The 27,397-nt window shown below is 44.1% G+C and overlaps 1 protein-coding gene across 1 annotated transcript in view; it reads right to left on the bottom strand.

Annotated features, from left to right (window-relative positions):
• WWOX (WW domain containing oxidoreductase) overlaps positions 1-27,397 on the bottom strand; it is a 956,041-nt gene that overhangs the window by 880,267 nt on the left and 48,377 nt on the right. The gene's annotated exons all lie outside the window — the stretch shown is intronic.

Raw genomic sequence — 27,397 nt, 5'->3', positions numbered from 1 at the left:
TTTCAGATCTTCCTTCCTACCTTCCTTCCGTATGTATTTATGGCTTTAACTGCTAAAAAGAGTTTAAAATAAAAGGTTAAACAAATTGGTGAAGCAGTATTTTAGGAAAGATAAATGCTACCAGTATTCAGAAAACCTTATTCGGTATACTGTATTATGGATTCACAATTAGTGTTCCCTCCTTGCCTTTGCTATGTTTTCCTGTAGGTGGGACACACCTTCCCACCCCACTGATGTCGGGTCTTGGCCACGAGACTTGATATGGCTATTGGAATATGAAGCAGACATAAGGTACATCAAAGTCTGAACAAAAGTCCCTTGAGCTTTGCCCTCTGTCATGAGAACAGCCCCTAGTGATTTCTCCTGCAACCTAGGTCCTAGAATGAGAAGTCACAAAAAACAGCCCAAGGAAGCCCAGCTAAGACAGCAGAACCACAGCCAACCTCAGCCCTCATGTGTCATAAGCAAAGAAACACACATTTATTTTTGTCAGCCCTTGGAAATTCAGAATTGCTTGTTACAGCAGCAAAAGCTGACTCATACACTATCCTTGCCAGTTGGAATCTACCACAAGATTCAAATCATTTTGGAATTTCTTACATAAGTCATAGAATTCATTATATTCAACTACAGCAACACTAGGCCCACAATAAATTCTTGTCTAATGGATAAAAGCTTTTTTTTTTTTTTAATAGTTATTGCCACAACATGGACAAGGAAGAGAACATGTCAACCAATATCTATATTAAGAGCTTTAGGGTAACAAATGGTCACTGGTTGACAAAAACAAGAGACCAAGGGCTCCTGGGTGGCTCAGTCTGTTGGGTGTCTGCCTTCGGCTCAGGTCATGATCCCAGGGTGCTGGGATCAAGCCCCGCAACGGGCTCCCTGCTCTGTGGGGAGCCTGCTTCTCCCTCTCCCACTGCTGCTGCTCCCCCTGCTTATGATCTTTCTCTTTGTCAAATAAATAAAATCTTCAAAAAAAAAAAAAAAAAAAACAAGAGGCCAGTAACATTACAAAGTGTTTACTGTGTGCCAGGCACTGTTCTAAGTTGTTATGAATACCCACTATTTCCTCACAAAAACCCAGGGACATGGGGCATACTTTTGTTCTCCTTTTATACATGAAGAAACAGAAACAGGTTAACTAACTTGCCCTAAAAGTTAAATAGATAGCCTCATCGTTGTTATCCTCCATATAATTGTGGGCTACTCCGTATCAAATTGGTGTTCTCTGTGTCATACTTTCAATATAACCAAAGCAAATTAATTAAAAATATTCCAAGCACAAACATTCCATCATTCCTCAGGTAAGTTGCTCCTGTGGTCAAATATCCTGGAAATTCTGAGAACCACTCTGGTCATTATTCCAGTTCATTTTTCCACATAGCTACAATTTCCAGTCTTCCTTGTACTACTCTGAAATGCCATTCTCAAATCCTGCCTCAGATAGGCATCCCTTCCAAGGATCAAGAACCTGCCTTGCTGTAAATCCCCACCCACAACCTGCCCCATGTAGGAAATCCATGTTAATTCCACCAAACTGTAGCTATAAAAACAGCAATCATGTACAGGAGGAAAAAAGATCGAAAGGAATGAAATGGAATTAACATATTTATGTGGGATGTTATATATAATGTGTATAAAACAGGTTTCCAAGGTTTTTTAAATGGAAATTTCTAAAATATTGAGACCGTATGACATGTTTTTGGAGCATTTTGTTGAAAGCTCAAATATGTATATTAGAAACTCATTTTTCTGCTATTTTCGATTGACAGGAGTATATTTTTCTCTGTTTCCTACCTGTAACCAGAGGAAGATGACCCAGGCTAGTCAGTTCAACTCAACAGCATGGTCCAAGTGGCAAGGGGGCCTGTCTGCCAGCTTGCACTGTGTTGAACAGGCTGCAGGCCCAGCTGGTGAGGGGCTGTGCGCCATGGGACAGGAGGGACACGTTTCCTAATTCTCACCAAAAGTGCCACGTGGCTGGTGGCACTCGTCTTGATAGGTGATGATCCTGTGGTCCAGCAGTGCCATTTTGCCCCATCTAGTCCTCATCACAGGGGTTCAGAAGGGAGCACATAAAATATATTTCAGTCCAATTTCGTCTTTTAAAAGGAAGTAGAAAATGAAACAAGTAAGCCTGAAGCTGGTATTCATCTTTAGTGTTTGGACATTTAAAACCAGAGGCTCCAGACTCAAGTGAAGGCCCTTGAGAAAGCCATGTGATTATCAGATTCCCGATGGCCTAGGTTCCAAGTCAACACCAAGTGGAGTCTGGAGGGACAACACACAGGGAACTAAAGTATACGAACATATGACACGGAAGGCACTGTGTCCAGAACTCCCCATCATTAGCATAATCACTTCACAATGCATGAAGTCACCTCAGAAATTAATTACCTGGCTCAGGTTGGGCCCACCTAGAAGCTGAGGTGGGATTCAAACCAAGTGGCTGTGACCCAGATTCAATATGCTTTCCCCATGAAGTACCAGTGTGACCACAGGCAGCCACCGAAAAGATGCAGGACCTGAGCCAAATCACTCTAAATGGGGCCCAACTCCACCTCCTACCATATTTGTAGAACAGAATTGACTGGAATGGACATGAGCTACAGCCTTTAGGAGTTGGAAGGGGGAGAAACTGAGAGTAAGAGACCTATTAGGCACAGTCCTTGGATGGCAAAGAGTCAGTAGGTGGACTAGATGGGAGTGATTTGGGTTTTGTTTTTTTTTTTTAAGATTTTATTTATTTATTTGAGAGAGAGAGAATGAGAGAGAGAGAGCACATGAGAGGGGGGAGGGTCAGAGGCAGAAGCAGGCTCCCTGCCGAGCAGGGAGGCCATTGCGGGACTCGATCCAGGGACTCCAGGATCATGACCTGAGCTGAAGGCAGTCGCTTAACCAACTGAGCCACCCAGGCGCCCAAGGAGTGATTTGGTTTTAAGTGACAGAAACACAGCTCACACCAGCTCACACACAAAGGGGGGGGTTTTCTGCTCTGTAATATGACAAGGCCAGGGGTGAAGCAAAGGTACTCTTTTGTTCTCTCCCATTTCACCTTGCCTTCGCCCTTCTTACTCTGTCTCCTTGTGGCAGGAAACATGGCTGCTAGAAGCCCGTATGAACATCCTTCTAGCTCCCAGTGCCTCAGGAAAGAGAGCATCTTCTCCACTGACTCCTGATTTGTCTGGCTTAAGCCAAGTACCCATCTTGGCATGAACTACTGTGGTGTAGTTCATGCAAAACGCTACCAACACTTTCATTGCCACGTCCCCCAGGATGGAGCTGTTACTAACGAGGGTGGAAGCAGGTGCCGGACAAGACCACAGCTGCCACAATGGGGAAGCTGTGGGTGGGGAGGGTGCTGCTGAAGAAAGGTAAGAGGCTTCAGTTGCTATTATTATGTCAGCCACTGGCTTTCCCACTAATTCCTCGATCCCTTCTCTTTCTCAAAAAATAGACTTCAGGGCTGTTGTCCCAATTTCATCTGCTGTGTGCATCACTCTACTTATGACCCTCTTCACATGGCTATGAAAATGGACAAATGAGCAGCGCCATGGCAAAGACACACACACTTTCATCATGAACTTGCACCGACAAAGAAGAGGATGGAGATACCCTCTGTGCTAAGTCATGAGAACAGCAAAAGTATCTCTGACTACCAGTAAGTAAAGCCATGGGGGGCTGGGCTACCAGAGGCGGAGGTTCCCGGGAGGCCTCCACCGCACAGGTTTGCCAAAGCCCTGAATCTTTCCTATGAACTTGTCACAACTTGCCTCTGGAATCTACCAATTCCTGGCCCAAGAACCCAAGTTCCCTCCCATTTCTGGCATAACTCAGCCCCAAACCTGCCTCCTGCAATTCCGTCCTGCAGATGAGCTGCTCTCTCTCAGCAACAGCTTGAATCAAGTTCAAGCTTCAATAGGACTTTCAGGAACTCTGGTACTGACCTCACCTCTGCCTGCCCCTCCAAATTCTTCCCACCCCCCCTCACCCTGCTCTCCTTCTCTGACACTCCCCACCTCCCTCCCACCCCTCCAAAGTAGTTTTATAGCAGGATCTAATCTTCATGGTTAACCAAGCACGGAATCAAAACAGAAGATGTGCCACACTTCATCAAATGTAGGTTCCATTTTCTCCAATGGCCCCAAGAAAAATAATTTGTATGATTTCAAAAGACATGTCTTCCCCCCGCCACACATACTCACGCACACCCGATATCCATTAGGGATCTTAAAATCCATAGATCTTTTGATACCCTTCTGTAAGCCAATAACTTTTCAGCCTGGACCGTATCATAATGGGCCATCGTTTAGTGCCCTCTCTATAAAGTACTACTGTTAATGTTTTCTGATTTTAGCTCCTCAAAACTTCCAAATAATACTCCTATTACTCTGGGATTTTTCAAATACGACCCTAGTCTTCTGTGTTTGGATGAAAGCTCTTCTCACCCCTTTGGTTACTTTAGCTCTATCTATTTAACATTCATTGACAAGTAATAAATTCCATGGAAAACAGCTCGTTGGAAAACCATAGAAAGTACCTTTTAATCAATTGAATAAGAAACTAAACACTCCCAAGTTCTCATAACCCTGGTGAGGAATTACAATGAATGAAGAGATGTTATATTAATTAAACTCTTGGAATGCATCCATAATGCTTAATGGAAATGGAAGCCGGAGGAGGTCTGAAATGCCTGGGAAACACCCATCCCTGAAACCCACTCGCAACCACCAAAGAAGCTGTTCAAGTCCAATCATTTACATCATACAAAAATAAAGACTTACAGGGAAAAAATGAAATCAGAAGGGAAATAACAAAAATTCATCTAGCTTCCGTACACTGGTTTATTCACTTTCTGATTTGGTTCTACATTATCTATTATGGTTATTTAGAGTTTCCTTCAATCCCCAAGAAGGAAGTGAGTGAGGCTGCAGAATTCCAGGGCATTCATTCACTCACTCACTCACTCATTCAACAAAGGACCTGAAATGCAAGTATCCACTGAGTACCCATATATGGCAGGTCCCATGCTTAGAGGCTTTCCTAGTTTTATTACAACTACATGATAATCGTGTGGACAAAAATCCAGCTTACGGAATGTCACCAGTGTGCCTCACACTACACCAAATACTGGATGTTCAAGTATCAGCACAATGAATGATAAGCTAAACATCGCTATCAGTCTCTTTAGTTCACATATGTGGAGACTGAGGCTCAGAAAAATTAGATTTCTTGTCCATCACCATGGGACTCTCACGGCCACTAATTGTATGTTCAAAACTACTTTTTGTTAGTTTAAGATTTCCAAAGTCACAACAGATCCTGAAGTGGAAAGCAAACATTGCAAATAAGATCCCATCCTTCAGCAGGATGGGAAAACATACTTCTGGATTAATAAAATATAAAACACGCCATGCTGATATGTCACCCATAGAACTGGGGACATAATCCTGTTTTGTTCAGGCAAAGTGAAACAAAGGAATACTATGTCTACAGCTAGACAATGTTTAAAAATGATGTGGGAAAACAGAAAGGGCCATAGAGGAGATTTACTATGTAGGGCTCCAGGCCCTAGGTCGTTTAGATTGGAGAAAATGCAGACAGGTTCTTCTCCATGGCCTCCTAGCATGTTAAAAATTATGATGTGCTATCTTCCACCTTAAAAAGAAATGGATACAAGTCCTAGCACACAAATACTCATATTAAGAAGGACTACTTTAAGTAGCCACAGAAACAAAAATCTAGTTAAACTTGTCATTTAAAAAAGCTTTCCAACACACATAAAAAAAAAAAAAAAAAAACACAACTATTTCCAAAGTTTCCAAATGTAATTTCTGAGGCTCTTAAAAAAAAAAAAAAATCAAAACAAACAAAAAAGCAACACTGTAATTGTGGGGGTTAGATCCAGTGCAAATTTCACAGAACACCTGGCTTATATAGATCACACAAAATGCCTGTTGAGGGGAATGGCATTCCTTTCTCTTTGAAAACCTGGCGAGAAAGTAATCACCTTCTTCTGTGATTTCGGCCACTTTCACCCTGGCTAAGGAGAGGTAAAGGACGGGCAAGAGGCGTTAAGTCCTGAGGCCCAGCAACGAGAGCAGGTGCTATTCTCTTGTCTTTGGCAGGTCAAGGCACCCATTTCGATCATGCCATGTCTCACCTTCTGATGAAACTAGTTCTCCAAAGACCCCGGGTTCCCTGATAGCAGGCTCTTCTTTGTTGTGTCTGCCCAACACCTCCTGTAGAGCTTGGCATAGCGCAGCCACGTGCTACGGGTGGGAGAAGCAGGCCAATGAACAGACCTAGGGGCCAAGAGCCCCTTCTGCTACTGAATTGCCTAGAAGTTTTACCCTCAGTAAAGGTTAAGCCCTGGTTAAGAAGTAACTCAAAAAATAAAAACTAAAGGTGTTTCTTTGGAGTGACAGAATCGTTGGGTATCCTGATAATGGGTGGTGGGTAAACAAATATGTATGTGTGATTATCTATGTGGGATAACATTTCATAGAACTACGGACACACACACACAAACGAGTCCATGCCAGAATAAAATCCGTGGTGTATATATTACTATACCAATGTCGGTTTCCCCAGTGTGATCAGGCACCAGGGCTGTATCAGATGTTGTTATTTAGGGAAGCTCGGTGAGGGATAACCAGAAACTCTTGGTACTAGTCTTTGTAACTTTATGAGAGTCCAAAATTATTTTGAATTAAAGGGTTTTTTAGAAAGACTAATGCTAGTAGAAAATGCCAACAGGTCAAAGGATATAAACTGCCAGGTTAAACTGAGTTCTAGCAATTAGCGATTTCTGAAAAAGACAGCAGACCATACTTTGTTTTCTCCCTGATGCTTGCCCTTTAGGTCAGTGCTGTTAGGCAGAAATAATGCAAGCCCCGTGTGTAATTTAAATTTTCTAGCAGCCATATCCAAAAAAAGGTAAAAAGAAACAGATGAAATTAACTCTAATAACATTTTATTTAACCTAGTATATCTGAAATATCATTTCAGCATGAAAGCAATATTAAAAATGTTAATATTTTACATTTTTTACAGTGTCTTCAAAATCTGATAGGTATTTTATTTTACACTCACAAATCATTTCAATCTGGGCCAGGCACATTTCAAGCACTCAACTGCCACACGTGGCCAGTGACTACCATACGGGACAGCTCGACTCTCGATACCACCTTTATGTTGCCGTTAAAAGTCACCTGGGCTGTTTCCGGGGCACCTGGGTGGTGCAGTAGGTTTAGCATCTGACTCTTGATTTCGGCTCAGGGCATAATCTCAGGGTCGTAAGATGGAGCCCCAGAGAGCCTGCTTGAGTTTCTCTCTCCTTCTGTCCCTCCTCCCTCCCCCATCTCTCTCTCTCTCTCAAAAATAAATAAATAAATCTTTGCAAAATAAAACCAAAACTCCCTTGGGCCGTTTTCATAATTAAAGCTTTTTATTTCCTTTGAACAAATGGTTATCTCCAGCATTTTAGGCCTACTTCATGGTGTCAGTATATACCACCTGAGGGTGATAATATCTTGAAGGAGTGCAGTCTATTGATGAGCTTCCAGACATAATTTATTAAGAAAGAGCAGAAGGAAGGGAGGGAGGGAGGAAGGAAAGGAGGAAGGAAAGGGGAAGAAAGCCAAAATCACAGCTCAACCTGAAAAAGTTTTGTGGTCTTGAAATTTTTTTCTGGGAACAGTTGTGGATCCTTTTTATCCAGATCATCATGAAATGAAGATAGAGTCTCATCAGTTTTAAGGAGTTTGGGTACGGCCAGCAGGAGAGTCTTTGATGCCTTTCCTGTTCCCTTCTGGTTCAAAGTTGTCTCCAACATGGAAGATCAGTGAAATAACTACAGACAGGCTTGAAGTAACCACGGAAGGGAGTGTTGAGGGCTGCCCTCTGATGTTCCAGCTCTCCACCCTCTTCTGCACCAGGGCGGGTGTGCACCCTCCTGCAGCTGAAGCTGCATGTGGCCACAAAACTGGCTTTGGCCAACGGACTGTGAGCAGATGTGACAGTGTCCCGTCCAAGCAGAAACATGCCGAGCAGTACACGGGGTCAGCATGCCTTTCTCTTCCTCTGTCACAACATCCAGCACCGCGGGCTGCCCTGCCAGCACTCGAGGCCGAGTGAGCTCCCCATCTAACAGCCACCCAAGCAACTCATGATGGAAACGGAGCTGAGCAAGAAATAAACCTTTGTTCTTTTAAGCCCCGGAGATTTCGAGGTTGTTTGTTATTACAGCATCACCTGGCCTGTCTTAACACATAATTCAATTGTTGACTCCGTGCGTGTGACATCAACAATTCCATCCAGGGTGTCTCCCCGAGTATCAGGGCTTATCGCATCTGCTATATAACCCAGGCTCGGTTTTACAGTGGTTTCATTACCAACCATAAAAACTGTAACAGTGGAACTGTATAAACAAACCGAACAGTGTTTTTACTGTAAAACATGAATGTAATATAAATATTTGTCTTTGCCTTCTCTCAGCATCTGTAATGAGAGCAGAAAATTCATGCCATATGTTTATAGCATGAAGAAGAGAAAAAAGAGATCTCAACGATTCATCATGTGAGTGCCAGCTGAGCTGTTTAATATTTGTAATTCATCCATTTTCTTTCAGATATAAATCCTCCACAAATCATAAAACCCTGATGACTGTAAGTTACCAAATTCATGATTATTTCTACAGGAGGGCCCTTGCTAGGGAGAAGGTAACCATGGTGGTATGAGGTCAGTTTCTGTGACAAGATGAGAAACAACACAGTGAGTCACTGCATTAGACCATGGCCTCTCCGAGCCAGCCTCGACGAAATCTGAGTATGAAACCACTTCTCTGAAGACTTCCAAAGCCCAGTCCTACCTCTAGCTGGCAGCGCATCTGCACGTCTGGGTTCCTGACAGCCCCTCCTTTCCTCAAGCCTCACAGGGAGGGGCACTGAGCAAGGGAAGTGCCTTCTGCCTCCTGTAGGACCGTAGCACCTCGTTTGGGGGGGGGGGGTGTTACCACCACCATCAAGGTCTGTGCCAGGCACAGACTCCAGCTCCTCACACAGGGAGCAACGGGGGGATGTTTTTACTTCAGAGACGCAGTGGAATCCTTGATGTGAAGCTGCTGAAGCCTGCCCAAAGTGTTTGTACAGCCTTTCAGGATACGAGCCGAGAGGCACAGAGAATGATTCAATTTTCTCCAAACTGGCTCACAGACCAGAGGTTTCTGGAAACTGTCACTGTCCTACAAAATCCAATACCACAGAGAGGAAGCTATGTTGAGCGCAAAGCAAATCTAGCCAGTGGAGACTCTGTCTGGCACTCGGGAGGCCGGCCCCTCATGGGCGCAAGAGGTACTGGTGGGGAGAGGGGAAGGTAGGAATGCCATCATGGGTTAGAACCCAAAGTGTGCAAGCCATGTGGAGGTGACATTTAGCAGCTCTCCACATGGTGGGCACCACGTGGCACGTGTTACTGAGCACGGCCCGGGAGCCTGGCACTCCTCTCAAGCATCCTAGCACTCGGGGACGCAGTATCCCCATTTTCCATAGTTAGATCAAGAGGTCCACGGAGGAGCACCCTGACTGAGATCACACACTGCCAGAGAACGACAGCCAGGGTTCCTACCTAAGTTGGGCTGATCCTAAAATCTGTGCTCATAACCACTAACCGGACAGCTAGAGTCACAGAAAAACCTTCTGTTAACCAACCAGTCCTACAACAGCCAAAAGTGTTCTGAGAAACACAGGCCTTGAGTATGCTCCTGCCCAACTCCAAATGAGCTCACACCCTAAACCAAGTCTTGTTCTCCTCCCCGCCCGCCCACATACATACACACCTACTAGAGTATTTATATTACTGTTATTGTTGTTGTTGTTAATTTACATGTCTGTCAACACACTTAGACTCCTTGAGGGCAAGGACAACGTCTTATGTATCTACATATGCTCAGAGTCTAGTGGGATGCCTGGCATATGATAAAGTGTCAACACACGTGTGCTGCTGAGTAAGGGACCACTGGCAAATAAGCAATGCATAACCAAAGCATGGACTGTAAGCTCCCTGGAGGCAGGAACCTTTGCTTCCTTAGTCACTGCCACATTGCTAGTACTTTAAGGTAGCACCTAACTCAGAGGAAGGGAGGGAGGGTGGGCAGTGGAGAGGGAAAGCTTTGTGGGAAGGACATCCATGGGAGGGGACTCACAGGATGTGGAGGGGCTGGTTAGGTGGACAAGCTTGGCTGAGGTCCTTCTAGGCACAGGAAACATTCTGGGCTGAGATGCAGAGACACTGGGGGGTTTGGGAGGAACGGTGAGGCTGAGACAGTGAGACAAGGAAGAGAATGGCAAGAGATGAACCTGGACAGGCAGGCAGGGGCCACACCTCCCAGGAGCCCCAAACAATCTTTCTTATCCTTACTAGCACTTGGAGAGCACACACTAGGCAGCCAGGACCCAGGCCAGGACATTCCAAGGACCCAGGCCGACTGGTTCATAAATGGCAGAAAGAGTATTTGAACTCAGGCAGATCAGATTCCAAGTCTGCTGCTTATACCCACGTGACTTATCTTACAGATCAGTCCTTTTAGACTGATGAAGTAAGCGAGTTTTAGCAGCCCCTCCAAGCAGGTGCCAAGTAGCTGAACAGGGATGCACTGATGCAAAAGGAAACCTTTCCAACAGCCATCCTGTTGATCAGGTGAGCTATTTATTCCTCTTCAGTAAAGTCTTTATATACCCCCAGTTTGTCCACTTATAAATGTAAAATATATACTATCTTTTTAAGAAATCTATATTTAATTATACAGCATCAGTGAAACTTCACTTGGGGAGCGAAAATCTAACATAAATGAATGCATGCAATAGAAAAAGCTGTAATTTAAAATAAATTACTGTGTTAGTTCAGAAAAAAAATTTATTCTCTTCAGAGAAAAAAAAATTGCTATCTGGTGTTAGGTAGCCCCACTCAATTAGAAAGTGGCATCAATAGCAAAGAACCAAATAACCCCCACCCTAAATTCCTCCTCTCCCGGAGCAGCTTCCACTGTCGAGCCCAACCAGGAAGTGTGTGCAGCGGAGCTGGCCTGAGCTTCATTAAGGCTTAAAGTCAATTAAGCCACGAATTGGAACAATCATTCCTCCTTTGCAAAGTATTGATATTTTTTTCATGGCCGCTTTAGGGCTTTTCCAGCACTCACGAGGAGATTTATGTTAGACAATTTCTTTCTGATTAAAACAAATCATAGCTCAACAATTCTAATTTCCCCCTTTCTAAGCAAGAAATGATCAGAGAATGCTGAAAACAGTGATCAAACCCATCGTGCAGAGGCCGGCACTAAGAAGCTCCATAGACACTCCCTAGAGGTGTTCTCTCCCTCTCTCTCTCCCTTCCTCCCCTCCCTCCGTCTCTCCCTCCATCTCTCTCTCCGTCTCTCTTTGCACCTTGATCTTTGTCCCTCCTCTCAGTGCCCATCTCGTGTGTGTGTGTCTGTCTGTCTTTCTCCATATGTCTGTTTCCCCGACCCCCTGATGTCTCTGTCTCTCTGTCTCTCTCTCTGCTTCATTCTCTTTCAGTATACATTTACCTTGATAGGCTTCGGGACGATTACTTATTAATTCAAAGGGAAAGGGACATTAGAAGCAAAGCCAACCCAAGCTGGTTTTCTGACCTAAGCAACAGGAAATGAGAAGGTTCCTATGTTGACCTCCAAAAGCCCAGCATCATCGGAGGCCTTTTCATTTATAAGCAGTTAATGGTTTCTGTTCGGCCTTGTCTCTCTCGATCACACACACTCTCAAGGAGAGACCAGAAACCTCCTGAATCCATGCACTGGCCTTCCACACAGTGCCCACTACCTTCAGAGCTGACCTCTCTACATCAGTGATCCATTCTCCTGTGCTTCAGAATAGAGTTCACTTAGAAGTCCGGTCCTCACTGCAGCCAACTCCCACTGCTCCAGAAAGGCTAGAGAAGCTGGTTGACTGAGATTTCCCAAATCAGGATCCGTGAATTTCCAAGAACTGGAACTGCAATATGCTTAACATAATGTCCCATAAACAACGAGTCCTTCCTTAACTAGCTACAAGGCAGCTGAAGAATTGAAGGCACCACAGTAGCATCAAAGTGAAAATCAATTTGCACAGCTCAATACTTCAGAAAAATAATCTGGTTGCTTGCACCTTCTGCTGGTCTAGTCTCCAAAAACAAACCAACCAAACCGTCCCTTCCCACAGTGACGGGATGCTGCTGCCTAGGTTATAACTAGAAAGGCCCAACTGTCAACCTGGTTGCATTCCCAGTCATTCATTCCATAAATACATCTAAATCCCTCCAACTAATCAGGCACTAGGCTACAGGCTGGGGCAATACAAAGAAGAATAAAACAGGCACGGCTCCTGTCTCCCCTAGCATTTCGTCTCTGCTGCTTATAGGCTGTGTGAGCTCGGACAAGGTCCTAAACTTCCCTGTGCCTCATATCCTCTTCTGAAAACAGGATTCATAATATTACCCACCCAACAGGTCTGCTATAAAGATGAGCTGAATTAAGGATTTCAAGTGTTTTGCACAGTGACAGGCACACAATGTTAACTACCCTTATCATCATTATTATTATCATAAAAATAAGGAGGAGAATCAAGCAAACCACCCAACTGAGCATTAAGTGTTAGGTCCTTATATTCCTGTCTTACGGGCAATTCTATGCTCTTTTATATATATATAACAATAGGCGGGAGGACAGCATGATAATATGTCTCAAAAGAAGGCACAATTGCCTAAGGAACATCAGATTGGCCAGTTACCCTCTCTGGGCCTGTTTTCCTATCTGTCAAGTGTTTAAGGAGTTAAACTGGCTGTTCTCAGAAAGTCCTTTCCAATCCTAAAGTTCTACCATTTTATAAACACAGTACACCCAAATGTGATGTTAATTCATAATTGTCCCTAAAAAGACAAAGAGCTTCACTAATTCACGTCTGAATTTCTCATTATGTTACTCTTGCACAAAGTGGCTCACATCTTTGCTGTATCCCCTAAAAGTAATGGCTAAAAGAATCATGAAAAACCTAGCGGGTTATACATGACTACGAAGAACTTTATTTTTAACATACACTTGAAAGTAATGTAGAATTAGTTCTGTTCTTCTTTGATGTCTCCCCAAAACCATCTGTGTTGGCAGGTCTGCAAGGATGCCATAATCAGTGGCTCAAGCCTATAATACAACTAAGATCACTGGCATCCACCAATAATGCAAATTTACCCAGAGCCGAAAATACACTTTTAACTAGCTCTCAGCTCTCCACATTTATAGCCCAGGCAAGCTGTGAACCATCCCAAACAAATGCAGTTATAAAATGACCACTACTTATTTCTAAATGGCATTCTGGGTAGATCTGCCTCGTGAAAGGGTCTGGCTCAGTCTACTCCTCAAATACCCACCGCTATCCCTACGAGGGGCGATCGGAAGGTTCCAAACAGCGGGATAAGTAAGATGAAAGGAAGGGTCTCTGAAATAAAAACTGAGCAGACGGCCTGACAACAGAAGATCTGGGAGTCGCACTCACATTTCCAACCATCCAAGAAACAGGGACGGTCTTGGGCAGGAGGCTGGCCGAGCTTTTGGGAGAGTGGCGGCAGCAGCATCTTGAAAGGGAAAGTGCTAACAGGAGACAACCCAGAACTATAGGGACTAAGGCCAGCGTAACGCTCACACTGGCCCCATCAGAAGCTGGGCCTACCCTTCCGTATTGAGTCTAGCCAAGCCGGCCACGCAGGGGTGACCTTCACTCAGGAAATCGTGTTCCTAAGTAGGCTGCTCACACTTGACAGGTTCCTTCCTTGCTTATGCCTGCTCTCCCAGCATAATTATAAAGAGCCCCTCCTCTGGCTCTCAGCATGTCCTGATTTGAACAATAAATTGTCTGATCACCCTACTCTTGAGAGAGGACTGCAGATAAGTAAACACGTTTCTCTCTATTTTCACAGAGTTTCTAAGAATGAGGACCATTTCCGCCCACAATTTGTTAAAGGTTCTCAGAGCAGAAGACATTGGAAGGGATGATTATTTTTATCCTTTGGGACTCAGTTGATGGATTTAAAAGCATTCTTTGAATGTCAGGAAATAAGCAAGTATAGTGAGCATCAGTCTCATCCTTTGCGGCTCATGGCTGCCACTTGAGCCCTGCTGACCTAGGGCTTAGCTACCGGGGTCTCTGGCCTCAATGCTCCCCTCTCTATTCAGTCTGAGCATCCAACTTACTGCATCACCATGTGTGGACCTACATCATGCCCACTTGGATCCTTCAATGGCTGTCAGGACGGAGAGAATAAAGCCCATTCTCCTAGGAGAACTGAATCCAAAGTCCTGACGATATGGCTTCAAATGGCAACTTCTGGCCTCTTCCCTGACATTGCATCCAAACCTGACTATTCCCCCTCCCCTCTGCTCATGCTCTTCCTTGCACTGGAATGTGCGCCCACCATCTCAGCCAACTACAGCTTGCCAATAGCTCCTTCTTCAAGGATCTTGCTTTGAAGCACCTGGGGAAAGCATCTCTCATGAGTCCTAAAAGTACCATTCTTACCATGCTCACTGGGTACTGTAACCCATGTTAGTACCCAGTGATTACGGTAATGACAATATTCTAAACTGTCTTTTATCACCCACTATACCAAGCACAAGTATTTAATAAATATTTGTACTATTTAAAAAAAAAAGGTCTGAAAATCTTTGGGCTAGTTAGCAAACTAAGTTGTGAGAACATCTAATTTTGTAAGCAAAGATAAAAATCTGCCCCTGTCCTCTTATAATTAAAAAAAAAAAAATCACTCAATCAATCAATCAATCAAACAGCCTGAGAACTGTAGAGGGGTGCTTCTCAATTTTTGAGTGAATCAGAATCTCCTGGAGCGACTGCAAAACACAGATTGCTGGGCCCCTTGTCTAGAAACTCTGATCTCTTAGGTCTTGGGGTGGGGCCCAAGAATTTACATTTCAAACAAATTCAATGGTGACTCTGTAGTTAAAGCAGCTCTGGGTCAGGAAAGGGATTTGAGTGGCCCTTGGAAGTTTCTGCAACATTGGAAACCACCAGGATTAATCAATGAAACACTACTAAGACCATTACAGATGTGTTCTCTCCCTTCCTGCCTTAAAAAAATAGCACCCTCCCACCCCCCCCTTCATTTTTGTCTTCATATTGCTTACAATTTTATGTAGATTTTAAGCATCCTGTAATTCATCAACTAATTCTCTCCTGGCTACACATTCCAAGTAATTAAAGTTCAGTAATAACTTATTCTTTCTGCTCCAGCACCTGCATTTCATTTGTTTATTTTCCCAGAGTCATAAATCTGAAAGGCTGTCAAAGTGCCACAATATTAGTGCAATAATCAAAGTTAATTAGTCCCTCTCAATAAACAACAACAAAGCCATTACAAAGATGCATTGAAGTTTCTCCCAGCTACCCAGTTTACAGATCACATTGTAGCTGGAACAATTAGACTCTGAGAATTGCAAGGGTAAATGAGTGCAGTGTTCTTTAGTCATTTAAAAGGAGACTGTGCACTTGATTCACACTGATTCATTAACTCCATGGAAGGCAAAGCAGGTCCGGGCTCTGCATCTGCTGCCCACTAAAGGATGCTGGAACAGACGGAGCTCTCCCCAGCTGCCAAGCCTTACCAGGCGCATCCGAGACTCCAATAATAAAAGAGGACAGAGGTTGCAGAGCGAGGAGAGGGGCCAGCCTGACCGCCAACTTTTAGTAACCCGATGTCTTCAATAACTTTTGATTTATTATTTAGGGAATTTGAGAGATGTGGGCATCAGGCAGATTCTGATGAGAAGGCAGCCCAGGGAAACTCGGAAGACAGGACCAAGGCCGGTGGGTAGGAGACGCTCGAAGAAAGATGCTGCCTTCAATATGAGAGAGAACTCTGTAATTGAGAGGTGCACAGAAATAGGAGGGTTGCCTGGGGAGGGAGGAGATTACCCATCACTGGAAGAGTACAAGCCAAAGTTGGAGGATCTCTGCTCAGGGAGGCTGTGTGAATGGTCTGCACATCGGAAAGAGGTCAAACGAGATGACTGGACAGTTGACACCACCCTAAGAACTTGCATTTGGGGGCGCCTGGGTGGCTCAGTCGGTTAAGCGTCTGCCTTCGGCTCAGGTCATGATCCCGGGGGGTCCTGGGATCGAGTCCCGCGTCGGGCTCCCCGCTCTGCAGGGAGCCTGCTTCTCCCTCTCCCACTCCCCCTGCTTGTGTTCCCTCTCTCGCTGTGTCTCTCTCTGTCAAATAAATAATAAAAAATAATAATAATAAAAATAAAAAAAGAAATAAAAAAAAAAAAAGAAAGAAAGAAAGAACTTGCATTTGGAAGCAATCACTGGGCGAGTGTTCAGGTCTTGTCCTCTGAACTCATTGCCCAGTTCCTCTCCAGAGATCCTTCTGCCCTTGAAGTCATTGCCCACGTGGATGTTATCCATTGCTATGCAACACACTCCCCCAAAGCACTGTGGTTTAGAATGGTAACCTCACCAAGTTTCTACAGGTCAGGAATCCTGAGTGGGTCTAACTCAAGCTCTTTCATGAGGTCGCTGTCAATCTGACAGCCAGAAGTCACCTGCAGGCTTGACGAGTCTGGAGGTTTCCAAGAAGGCTCACTCATGGGGCTCTGGGTGGGAGGCCTGGGTTCCTCCTCACATGGGCCTCTCCAGAGGGATGCCTGAGTGTCTTCACAACACAAGGCAGCTGGCCTCCCCCAGAGGGAGTGATCCAGGACAGCAAGCAAGGAGGAAGCCTCATGCCTTTTATGACCCTCCCTGAAGTCCTAGTCCCTCATTTCTGCCACATGCTATTCATTAAGTTTATCACTAAGTACAGCCCACATTCAAGGGGAGGAGAATCAGGCTCCACCTCCTAAGAAGAAGAGTATCAAAGAATCAATGGAGAGATTTTAAAACCACCGTGGATACTTGTGATGATTCATTTTTTAGGGGTTTCCAAAAGCCAGTCACATCTGCACCCCCTGGCTGACTAAGCAGCGGGCACAAGTGCCCGATGAGTGCCCTGGGGTCACAGATTTGGTTTTTCTCCACTTCTCTCCCTCACCAAGCCCAGGCTCTGCAAAAGGCTGGCCAGCTCTGTACCACCAGCACCAGGGAGGTGGACAGCCACCTCTCCACCCCCTGGGGATGGGAGGATACCCCTGGTCCTTAGCTCATCTGAATATTAACTGACACATCGATAGGAAGATAAAGACAGGCTTGGCTATGTCCTAGGACTCTGACCATTTATTTAAAAAAAAAAAAAAAGTCATTTTCCAACAAGATGTCTCAGAGTATTTGTTTAATTTAGGGATATGTGAACAAGTCAGTCTCTCCTGAAGCTACCACTTTCTGAGTCTTTACCATGTGTGTGCTACATTCGGTACAAGAGAATTACTGCGCCTTCTGAGACCCTGAGCAGTTCATTGAACCCAGAACATTTGACTCACTAGGTCGCCATTTATTATAAAAAGATAGAACTCACGCACAGCCAGATAGAAAAGAAGCAGAGGGCAAGGTGTGTGACAACGAGCACATGCTTCCCTCTCCAGGGGCACCACTCTCCAGGATCCCCATGTGCTCACCAACCCAGAAGCTTTATGAAACCTCTCCTTTTTGGGTTTTTACAGAGGCATCATTACGTAGGCATGATTGATTAAGGCACTGGTCATTGATAACTGAACCTGATCTCCAACCCCTCTCCCCTCCCCAGGGGTCAGGCGGTGGGACTGGAAGTTCCAACCCTCTAATCACACAGTGGGTTCCACCAGAAAGCAGCCCACATCCTTGGGTGGGGTCTAGAACTCAACTCATTCACATAACAAAAGACACCTCTAGGAGCTCACCCCAAACACAGGGAGGAAGACCAAATGTGTGTTTCCTATCATACATCACAAGATCACAATATGTGTTATTTTACTTCATCCCTCACCTTGACTGAGAACATTAGCACCATTCCGCAGGTCAATAAACCAAGGTTCAAAGACATTACCAAATTTGCCCAAGGATACCCAGTGAGCATGTGTGGGAACCATGATACAATCCTGAGTCTATATGACTCCAAAGCTGAGGTTCCCTTTACTCCACTGGGCTGCCTCCCTATAAATTATAATTAAAAATTATTCTATAAATTAAAAATTAAATTTATAAATTAAATTTAAAATAGCCTATAAATTAAAAATTATAAATTGAATATTAGTCTATTTTAAATATACACTTGAAATAAACCCTAGCCCATTACAGTGTGCACCGCCCCACTCTGAGACTGGCTGCCCCCTTTACGCTGTATCTCTGCATCTGTCCTTGGGTAAGAGGTTTTACTGTTTCTCCTCTCTGTTTAATCTAACACCTGCAATGTATGAGACTCTCTGTAAATGCCCCATAATAAATATGAAAAACAGTCTCTAGCATGTTTTTTCCCTCTTAAGTAATGGAGCCTAAATGCCTAGTGGCCAGAAGCAGGCCTTTGAGCCATTGGCTAAACACCATCTCAAGATGAAATCCGTCTCTTCAAACTATGTCAAAATTGCTTAATAAGAACTCAGGGGACCCCGTATTAATGAAAGGATGCATCTGCTTTGGGTTTCACATGATTGGGAGTGATGGTTTGGAGCTAGCCACCTATGCTTGATTTCCACTCTTTAAAAACCCCACAGTTAATCACAGCCCTCGTTATACAAAGGTTACAATGGATATAAAGTTTGAAAGATTCAGTTCAAGAGCGGTGGCCAGAGGAAAAAAAAACGCAAAACGAAGACACAGATAGAGTGATCAAAGAACAATGAACAGCACCCAAGACTACATCAATGCAAAATGTTCAGAATGAGAAATGAAATGGAAAACTTGAAGGATAGGACCAGGCACAAGTCTGGGGCATTCTGGAGAAAGAGAAAACTCAGAATATTATAGCAATAATTATGTCCATGAGGGGGATGCATAATTTATTATCTAACAAAGAATCTTTCCTGAGCCTGTGACAAGAAAGGTCAAATAAGCAACTCAAGTAGAACAGTAAATACTCCATACACCACTTGAAGTGGAAGTCTGGGAAGGAGAGGGAATTTGGTGAGGTGAGTTTCATCAGCTCCACCAGATTACCAAAAGGGACCCAGGAAGCTCTCTTTCCTAGGGAATCACAGGGGCCCTCGTTATCATGAACAGAGAAACATTCACATATAAACACGCAAACCTCTATGAATACAATCTCTGGCTACAACTTTAAAAAAGAGAGGCCAGTCTTTTTACACAACACACACCAGGAATTTTGGATTAGGTGACGAGATGGCTTTGGAGCCAGGCAAATATGGCTTCATACCCAAGATCTAACCCATAGCTCCCAGCTAGGTGAGCTTAGGCAAGCCTTTTGGCCCCAGCTAGCATCCAATGCCTCATCTGCAAAATGGGTTTAACACGTAACAGATATTTCATTGCTAAATGCTAAGCATCCATCGCGCCTTACAGAGAAACAAATATGAATACCCAACCCCATCTGCAGGGGATAATAATAACGTGACATTTTGAAAACGGAAGTGTCCTAAGGGGGAAACTCTAGAACTTTATCTTTACCTTTGTGTGTGTGTGCGTGTGCTTATTGATTTAAGCAAGCGGTTTATATAGTTTTTGCTTGTTCGCAGACTTATTTATATCATACTTTATTTATTGAAAATCCAATACTACACATAAAAACAATTTTTAAAGCAAAGAAATGAGGAACCAATCTAGCAGCTGATTTAAGATGAATTTTTCCCAATAATCTACAACTATTAATAATATTAATAGTTTTTATATTTTTCGTTTAGCTGAAGATCATTCAAAACAATGGGGATGAGCCCTATAACTCGCAATGTGCTGAATGATGATCATCTTACCCGAGCCAAGTCACCAGCTCAGGCAGGCACATCACGTGCTGCTTGCCTCCCCACAACACTCACCACTCACACACTGCATAAAAGAAGGCATTCACCTAAGGCCTCTGATCTGTAAGTCAAATTAAGGGATTAAAGCTTCTATTCTCAAAGGGGAAATTCCCACAAACGCCAAAGCTACACCAGATCATAAAGCCACTGAGTACATTTGAGGGTGCTTAACAGTCGCTGGATTTCTCCAGTGGTCCTTAAAAGTGCAAGCCATTTATTGCTCGGCATCCCACCCCAACACTCTTAATATGTCACGAAAACACAGGGTGCTGGTGTCTATTCAAAGCACAGCAAAGTGTCAAACCCATGTGCCTAATACATTGGTTGGTACCAAGTCCTCTGTATGTGCAAATATTACTAAAACCACTATTTCCAATGCTTATCAGTGAGGCTGCAATACGATGTGATACCATTAGCTTTCCACATGCCTTCCCTCCAATGAGATAAACAGCCCCGGTATCAACTCTATCGAAGACGGGAATAATTATGACACTTCAGTCCCGCCAACATCAAATTGCGTGGTTACAATCAACCGGGCATGCGCTCTCCCTAACACATGCATATCCCATTACCTCTGACTAATAAATCTTTTCTTTTTACCCCTCATCTCCCTGCTTTCTCAATAACCATTCTGGTATAAGCCATCGCTAGCTGTTCCTGATGACTGATCCCTTAATCATCTTTCCTAAGTATATGCAAAGTGTATTTCTTTGTAAATACAAAAAAAAAGCAATCTCATAAATAATTAAGATGGCTTTTCAAATGACAGTTGAGTGCTAATATGAGCTACACTGGAAAATACTAATCAACAAACTAAATACACATCTAATAAAATGTAAGAGTCCAGACACAGGAAGACAGAGAAAGAATTCATTGCAACTCCATTTGAATCATGCTGATAAACATCCTCCCTACAGCTCCTCTTGCAGCCACTTGGACAGGTTAAGAAGAGTAAGCATTACTTGTACCTTCGTGTACAAATAAATTATTATTATTGTTGTTATTAATAGCAGCAGATAAAATTGAATTGAATACTCAATCTACACCCAGCAACATGTTAAATACTACACATACATATGGTCAATGCATTTAATACTCACAGCTACTTAGGTCTCCTGGCATAGATATTATTATTTGGATTTTACAGATGAAGACACCATGGTTGGAGAAGAAACTCACCCAAGGTCATAGGATGTATTTGCTTCTAAGCTTCGCCATTATAACAAAGCATATTTTATAGCAGTGGTCATCAGCTGGACATGATCTGCCCCACCAAGGGACATCTGCCCAGGAGGCATCGTGAAGACCACCCAGCCTGCCTTCTCTAGACCTCTTGGGAATCTTGGCTAAAATACCCATGAGAAAACGAGAGCAGCTGAGCTGGATCCCTGCTGCATTCTCCTGGCCAAGAGCATGTCAAGCAGTCTCTAGGAAGACCTGAAGTCTAGGCCAATTAAAAACATAAGTTAGAAAAGCATGGGCTTGGGCGCCTGGGTGGCTCAGTTGGTTAAGCGACTGCCTTCGGCTCAGGTCATGATCCCGGGGTCCTGGGATCGAGTCCCACGTCGGGCTCCCGGCTCGGCGGGGAGCCTGCTTCTCCCTCTGACCCTCTCCTCTCTCATGCTGTTTCTCTCTCGCTCGCTCTCTAATAAATAAATAAATAAAATCTTTAAAAAAAAAAAAAAAAAAAGAAAAGCATGGGCTTGAAGTCTTCCTTGGGGACCAAAGCTTCTCACCAAACTAAACATAGTTGAGTCACTCCTCCCTTATGATAGGGGAACAGCTCCAAGCCACATTCTGAGGAATCAGGAGTGGGTCACATAATAACTCCAAGGGAGGGCCATCAGCCCCTCTTCTCAGGCCAGGCCACTTTTGCCCACCTGGTTGGTTATCTCCATCTCTAGTAGATGCTAGAACTTCTGAACATTCATTGGGCCCCATGTTTCACTAATGGGCAGCCCCTATATGTGGAGTCTCTTACATGATAAGCAGACTGAGTAAGGGCCTGGCACATGGGAGGCAGGCTGGAGTCCCCCACTCTTTTGCCCCCCCCAGCAACCCCAGTCATGGCCCCACCCCTTTTTATCCTGTACACAACTGGTAGGTAGGCAGGTGACCTCAGGCCCAGCTGCTTTAGTTCTATTCAACCTCCTTGCTCCCCAGGACCAGAAGCTTTAGTTCCCAAGTTTTAAGAATCTAAAAATCAGGAACGGTAACAAGGTGAGAGAACAGAGAGGAAGTGGGAGCCCCCCTTAGGCCTTCTAAGAGCTCAACATTGAGTTGCTGGAGTCTTGTTGTAGCTGTTTATAAAGTGCATTTTGATACCTGATCAACTATTGTTCTTTGCATAAGATCCCCCTGGAGTCCTCAGATTTCAGGATGGAGAGTGGGACGGGCCATACCTCCATAAACACAGCAACAAAACTTGCCTTGGATAAATACTTACTGGAAAGGAAAATATCAACCACACAGCACAGCAGGGACTCAGACAAATCTACCAGTGTCCCAAATGTAGAGAACTTACATGGAATCTTAACAGCCAGACAGTGCTGCTAAATGAAAGAGAATCAACCTGATCCTGAAAAGAGGAAAGTAAACTTCCTACTCAGCCAGCCATATGGGCTCCTTGGCATACCTAGGGAAAAATCAGGTTCTTGTCTTAGAGGGAGGGGACACTGGTCCGTAATCCACTTAAGGACACGAATGAGGTAGATCACATCCTCCTAAGGAGGACTGCTAAACAACACAGGTACTGAACCCCAGTTCCAGAGATACTTCATTTAAATACAAATGGGGAGGGGCGCCTGGGTGGCTCAGATGGTTAAGCGTCTGCCTTCGGCTCAGGTCATGATCCCAGGGTCCTGGGATCGAGCCCCGCATCGAGCTCCCTGCTTGGCGGGGAGCCTGCTTCTCCCTCTCCCTCTACTGTTCCCCCTGCTTGTGCTCTCTCACTCTCTCTATCAAATAAATAAATAAAATCTTTAAAAAAAAAAATTAAATAAATAAATAAATAAATAAATACAAATGGGGAATGATGGGCCTCCCTCCTGTCCCTCCTTTTTAAATTATGCTAAATCGATTGGCCTTTTAAGAGGGTAGTTTACTTCTATATTGTCCATGTTCTCCAATTTTAATTGTTTTCAATTCTTATTACTAACTTTGAAGCAACCAAAACATCTCAGCAGGAGGGCATTTTCCCATGAAATAATTATTAGTAGTCATAATTACATATAGGCTTTTAATATAATTCCATATGGAATGTGTTTTCATTTAAGTTGTACTTTACTAAATAGCTAGATCCCCCAAAACTGGTTTGAGAACTCTAAAGGATGTCTTGAATGAAAAGGGATTGCTTAGAACAATAAGGTGCGTCAGTGTTGCTCCCTGTGAGAAATTAGGGTTAATCCTGAAATTAATCTCTCAGATAGCATCTAGCAATTCTGAAAGCAAAGCCTGAAAGGTCACGAACATGCGTGATGCCGAATGTGGTAGACAAGCCGGCCATGAAGTAGACAGACTTTGGGTTTGGAGGCCAGATGGACAAACTGTGCCAGAAACCTGCCTCCAGGCTTATCAGATGTGGGACTCTGGGACGTCCTTTCACCCTTCTGGGCCCTCCCTTGGCTCTTCTGTAAAAAGGAGGAAACCAGGCTTTTGCATCTCCTGAACAGGGATATAAAGTGCCTCACCTGGGACACAGCACATGACAGGGACTCACTAAAGGGTGGTTGTGAGATGCCCCATGGTGACCGTGAGAATAATGTCCCACCAGCTTGGAGGCAGACATGAAGGTTCTGGAACACGGCAATTCTAGAAAGAGCCGTGAAGGCAGGGAAGCAAAGACCAGGCAGGAAAGAACAAGTTGGGGAAGGAGGCATGAACTCCATCTCCAGAGCCAAGCTGAGAATGCCCACCGAGCCCTGGCACATGCAAGCCAACGCTGAGCCAAACAGCCCACAGACTTTGGAGAGCGCTTTTGCTGCAACAAAAAACTCTGGATCATTTCAAGTCTCCCATGAGGCACCAATATGCTGCAGTACCTTCCTGGCTCTGCTACCGAAAGGATTCATCCCAGATAAAGTATGAACATGCTCAAGCTGGCTAGCAGCTGGAAAAACTGGAGTCAATCAAATTGACCTTGAGAAACACAAGAAGGGGGTATTCAATGATGTGCCAGATTAAGTGCCTGCACAGAGATGAGGTAGGGAAGGGCCTGCAGGAAGCTAGCCCAGCACTCCCTGACGGTGGGGTAGTGAGGGGGCTCACGCAGATCACGAAGGCAGGTTTGCAGACACCTCACATTCTGCAGACAGTGCGACAACACGAACCGGCTTTGGGCACCAGACCTGAGCTTCCACAATCATAGTCAAGGGGGCTGAGGAAAGGGTAGAACGGTGCTCACAGGGAAGAAGCAAAGAGATGAGACATGATAAAGAGATTAGTCGCAACCTACAAAATTTGATTTAAATGTTTGAAATGCCATGCGAGTATTAGTTTTGTTATTGTTCCCATTTCCTTTACTCATGTGTCTGACAGCGAGTATTTTGGGGTAACTCTTTCTCTGGGAGCACGGATGGCCAGGCGACGTCAAGTGACTGATACTGTAGAATGAACGCAGGCAAGGATGCATTGTGTCATCTGGGACTGACTCCCAGACACCCGAGTATGGCTTCAAATGCAAGAAAGAGAAACTAAATGGTGGGTCTTTATGCTCATGCCATTCGACCTTCTTTGTCAGAGGTGAGGAAATGGGAGACACAAAATAGACGGAAAGGCTCGCTAAGGCCCCACAGGTAAATAGGGAACACCCAAGACTTGCTGCCTCTCTGCATCAAACAATGGTGATAATGGGTTAAATAGAGATGTACGTGTGCTCGTACATAAGGAAGGAAGAAGATCATTTCTAAAATGCATAAACATTTATGTTTTAGTATTACCTTCCAAGACTGGTTTAAATATTCCTATCATCGTACAATATGGCTCTTACATTATCACTAGGGCCACTGAATTCCATTTTGTCCAGTCTAACACTAGATGGGCAAAATGGTACAGGTTTGACACTCTCTGCTGCTAGATAATGGTCGTCTTCCTCGTTGACAGTGGGGATGGAAACCACTACGATCCCACCAGATGACTACTGGGAAGCTGCTACCAAGATTTTAAATACAAAGACCCTTTGAATCAACGGGTCCACTGCTAAGATTCTGCCCTATGTCACTCATGAAAGTATATATGAAGAATGCTCACTGCAGGACAGTTTAGACCCAATGTTGGGTGAAAATACAGGAGACCGAACTTTAAGAGAGCATCACTCGGAATAGCAAAACAACACAACCTCAAAGTCCACCAAAAGGGACACTGCTCAGGTAAATTGGGGCACAAGCACATGATGGGGATTATATCGCAGTGAAAAAACGAGGTGGACCTATATGCACTGATAAGAAAAGATCTCCTAATGGTATTAAGTGAAAAAATTCAAAGTATGTAACAGCATGTGTATGTTTGCTAGAATATATAAGAAATGGTTAATAGTATTTACCTTCCAAGAGAAGGACTGGGAGGGACTTTCGCTTTTTATTTTCTACCTTCCCAGACCTGTGTGAAGATTCAGTCCCTATGCACATGTTACAATCTGTTCGCCTTGTACATCTCTGAAGGTGATTACTACCTCACCTAATACAGGCTATTACTTAAGCATTACAGGGATACTAAGATCATCAAAAGAAAATGGGCCCTGTATTTTTTTTTTTTCAATTTAACTCAAAGAATTCAGAGAACTCAAGACAAGGGTTCATTTGAAATATACTGAATTTGAAATATTTCATTTGAAATATACTGTAAAAAAGCAGAAACAAATCTTCCTTTTCTTAACTTTGATAACTTTTTAGCCTAGAACACCAGACACTGTCCTAAAGGAATCATGGTCTGTTTCTTCCAATGGCAAGAAATCTTCCACAGTGTTCAGAAAACGAAGACATCTTTAATAAAAAAAAAATAAAAAATTTTTAAAAAGGAGAGGGGGGAGCCTGGGTGGCACGTCTGACTCTTGGTTTCAGCGCAGGTCGTGATCTCAGGATCCTGAGATCGAGCCCCCTGTCGGGATCTGCATTCAGCATGGAGTCTGCTTTGGATTCCCTCTGTCCCTCACTCTGCCCCTCCTGCTCTCTCTCTCTCTCTCAAATAAATAAATCTTTAAAAAAGAAGAAGAAAACAAAGACAGCGTTGGGAAGGATTGTCCAACCCCCTTTATGCTCCGCTCACAGCCAAACGAGGGTCTCCTCCTCCTCTTTCCCTTCCTCCTCCCAGGGATGCACACACAGGCCACTCCCTCTGCCCAGTCTGACCTTCTCCATCCTCCCCCAGGTCGCTTCCTTCTCAGAGACTCCAAATGTCCCCCACCTCCAGGCCTTATTCACCGTTTGGGAGTACTACATACTTCCTAGTACCTAGTACCAGCATTTCAGGTTCACACTGATGTTTCTGTGTTTTTGGTTAAATCTGACTTCCACTTTGGGGTAAAAGCTGTACAGAGACAGTATAGCCCCCAGTACCCATGACAGGGTACACGTCATAAACATGTGAATGACCAGCAAATAAACGAACACAGTCTATACACTCTTCCTCACTGGCTCTGGGGCCGCAGGGACACCCCCGCAGCACCTCTGTCACCTCTGCCCCTGCCATCTGGCTCCAGCCACACTGGCCTCCCTGCTGATCCTGAATCCTCCAGGCACACTCCTACTTCTGTGCCTTGGCACATGCTGTTCCCACCACTTAGAAAGCATGTCCCCGACACTGACGCAGCTTGCTACTTCACTTCATTCAAGTCTTACATCAAATGTCACCATTTCAGAGAGTTCTCTGCTAAGTACCCAAACTAAAATAGCCCACACTGTAACTGTTCATCCATCTCTCTGCTTCACTGTGCTTCATTGCATTTATAACAATCCGGCAGGGTGTTAAATATTAAATCTAATTATCCCTTATGGTCCATTTCTCTGTACCTAGACAGTAAGCCCAAGGGAGGGCAGGGATTTTGTTCTGTTTGATATGCTACATCCTCAGCCTCAAGAGTACTGCAGGCCTTCGATAAATGTTTGTGCGCAGACGTATCAGCACCAACATCCACGCAGAGAGAGAAAAGTGAAAAGTAAAAAACAGAGGGTTAAAGCCCACCCCCTTCCAATCTTAAAAACCATTAGCATAACAAACTCTTAGGTGTATGCATGGGCGTTAACCACATTTTATTTCCTTAATAAATGAGAGGAATGAGTGAACATTCTCAAACCTCTGACTAATAAAGCAGATGACATTGACAATGAACCATAAACAATGTATGGATACAGGCTTGCCTGTCCTTTCATTCATAAAATAAACACAGCGAATATGACTTTAAAAATAAAGAAAACGTTATTTGAAGAGCAATAAACT

The sequence above is a fragment of the Neomonachus schauinslandi genome, chromosome 16, assembly GCF_002201575.2.
Source record: "Neomonachus schauinslandi chromosome 16, ASM220157v2, whole genome shotgun sequence".
NCBI lineage: Eukaryota > Metazoa > Chordata > Mammalia > Carnivora > Phocidae > Neomonachus > Neomonachus schauinslandi.
The sequence above is the reverse complement of the archived record's forward strand: the minus strand, read 5'-3'. Positions and strand labels throughout refer to the sequence as shown.